The sequence below is a fragment of the Leptopilina heterotoma genome, unplaced genomic scaffold, assembly GCF_015476425.1.
Source record: "Leptopilina heterotoma isolate Lh14 unplaced genomic scaffold, ASM1547642v1 Lhet_12, whole genome shotgun sequence".
Taxonomy (NCBI): domain Eukaryota; kingdom Metazoa; phylum Arthropoda; class Insecta; order Hymenoptera; family Figitidae; genus Leptopilina; species Leptopilina heterotoma.
Window position 1 is genome coordinate 63,644 of NW_025110837.1, and position 2,750 is coordinate 66,393.

The following is a 2,750-nucleotide window of genomic DNA, read 5'->3' on the forward strand; positions in this document are numbered from 1 at the left end:
CGGCGGAAAATGCGGTTTTATGTCTATCATCAGGATGAGTTTCGACTTGATGGAATCCCATTGCAAGGTCAAACACTGTAAAATATAGCGCAGTGCCGAGTCTTTCCAGCAAGGAGTTAACATGTGGTAATGGAAAAGAATCACCTATTACCTGCTCGTTAAGTTTTCTATAATCAACCACAACCCTCCATTTCTTTTCCCCGGATGCGTCTAATTTTTTTGGTATAATTAAAACAGGGGAATTGTATGGGGAGTTTGATGGACCTATGATACCGCTATTTAGTTGTTTGAGAAGTGCAATATCCATTTGTTCTCGAGCTTCATGGGGGCATCTATACTGTTTCTTAAGAATAATCTTATTTTTAATGGTTGGAATTCTATGCTGAATCAAATGTGTACTCGATAGAGTTTCTCCATTTAAATGAAAAATGTCACCATAATCTTCCACCCATTCGAACACTATCTTTCTTTCTTCTGGTGTTAAATGTGAAACATAGAGGGCATTTTTGACCTTTACCACACGTTCAGGATAACTGCTACCATTTTCATTCTGCAAATCTTCTAGTTCTGAGTCCGTAAACTCTTCTCCAGGAAATTTGCAAAAGTCAAACGGAACTAGCTCCTGAGGTGTAAGTTCAAGGTTAATATCCTCTTCAGTAGTATTAATAGCTACAGCATGACATACTCCATCTTTTGAGGAAACAACTGCGTCGCCAATATAGAGACTCTCAGGTGTAGTTACTCGAGGTAAATAACCCTCCTTGAGATTTCTATTTGAGACGTCTATTGCTATCGGTTGTCTAGTTCTGGCTTTAATTAGCAAAATTCGAGCAAAGGGTTTTATGTCAGGTTTTAAAATTTTTCTACTTTCTTGTGACTCATTGTCTATAAAAGGTATAGGAGTTATAGGGTCTGAAAGTGTTACTAAAGCGTTATGTCTAAATGATATTTGAGCCTGTTCCTGCCGAAGATAAGGTCTTCCTAGTATACCAGAGGTTGAAATCGGAAAATTGTTTTTAACTACGTGAAATTCAACAGGATTCTTTTGGATCGTAAGTTGTATTGTTCCTAATGTTTTAACTGAATGATTTGTTATTCCAGTTATTAAGGCATAGTTTTCCACGGAAAGGATTAATTCAGGATCCAAGGCATTTAATTTAATCAGATTAGTGTCGGAACCAGGATCTACCAGAAATTTAACCTTAGGTTGTCTAAATTCGGGAGCAGTCAGTTCGACTACTGGGAAATCTTCATTCCTGCTTCCGACTCTAAGGATTTTACCGAATTGTCTGCAAAATGTACTGTCCTGGAACGCTGAGAAATTGGACTCGTCACCGCGTTTGAGTGACGAGTCTGTTGAAAGTTTAAATTTCCCTGTGGTCCTGGTGAATTTGATCTGGGAGAAATATTACCATCTCTAATCATTGGTTGATTTTGGCTAGGAGATTTAAATTGAGTATGTTGAGGATATTGCATAGCTTGTGGATACTGATAAGGGACAGACTGTGGAGCTTGAAGCCACATTGACTTATAAAATTGAGCTAATTGCTCTGGTGTAAACTGAACTAAATTAGAAGTGTTTGAATCAGCACTAGGTTTTAAAAATTGAATTGGTTGGTCTGACTCGCGATTTTTCTTTTCGAAATCATTCGTTTTTTCTACTTGTCGAGAATATGGACTGGGTGAACGATTTTTTTTTAAATTTCCGGAACGGGAAATATGATAAGACGAAGACCTAGATCTATCTGCATATGCCTGTCTTTCTTCTGCCCGTAACGCATGTTCAAAAGCTTCTGGAAGATCTCTTGGATTTCTGGTATCAACAAAAGTTGACATTTCTTCAGGAAGGCCCCTAATAAACGCTTCGAGAGCACAATCTATTATCGGTTTTATCATAATTTCACTTACAGTTATAATTTGATCACAAGCCTCTTCATTAGCATTACGATATTGAGTTGTATATTTCGCTTCTAGGGCATGTTTTGCACCGCTTATTAACCCTTGTAATCGATCATAATAATCGCTTACAGTTTCGCTTTGTTTCATCCTTAAATTGATTATACTTTCAAAATACCATTGGTACTTTTTCGTGGAAGCAAAACGTTTTTTTAAATGAGTTACAAGGTCGTCTATCCTATTGAAAGTTTTATCCCTAACACTTTCGCGAGCAGGACCCTTCAGCTTACTTAAAATAGCTTTTATGAAACTCGGTTCGCCCGCCTCACTTACAAAGACTGCACCATTTACCACATCTTGGAGAAAATCTTTTAAGGGGGGAAATTTTCCATCAAAATGTGGAATATGATAAGTGCTTTGTTGCACTGTCATATTTTCCATGACAGATGCCATTGCTGCACTAGCATCAGCAGGAACAGGAGGAAGAGTGACATTCGGTCCACCTGTACCAGTTGTCAAATCATCATCTCCAGCCATGTTGGAGTGAATAATAATGGTAGAATTGCTGCCAATTATTTTTCTTGGAATTAAGAAATTTCTCAATAAATTAGCCACGATTCTAAGTTAATTTAAATTTTTTTTTAAAATCATAAATTGTAAGAATAAACACTAAATCGTATTATAAACAATTAGATTTTTGAAAAAGAGCAAATGTAATTTGATAGTTATAATAATAGTATGTATACTTATATCATTATTATTATTATAAAAATTTTTTTTTATCACTTATTGGTATACAAACAATTTAGCAACTATATATTAACGTAAGCAAGCATTATTTTTAAAATACAAAA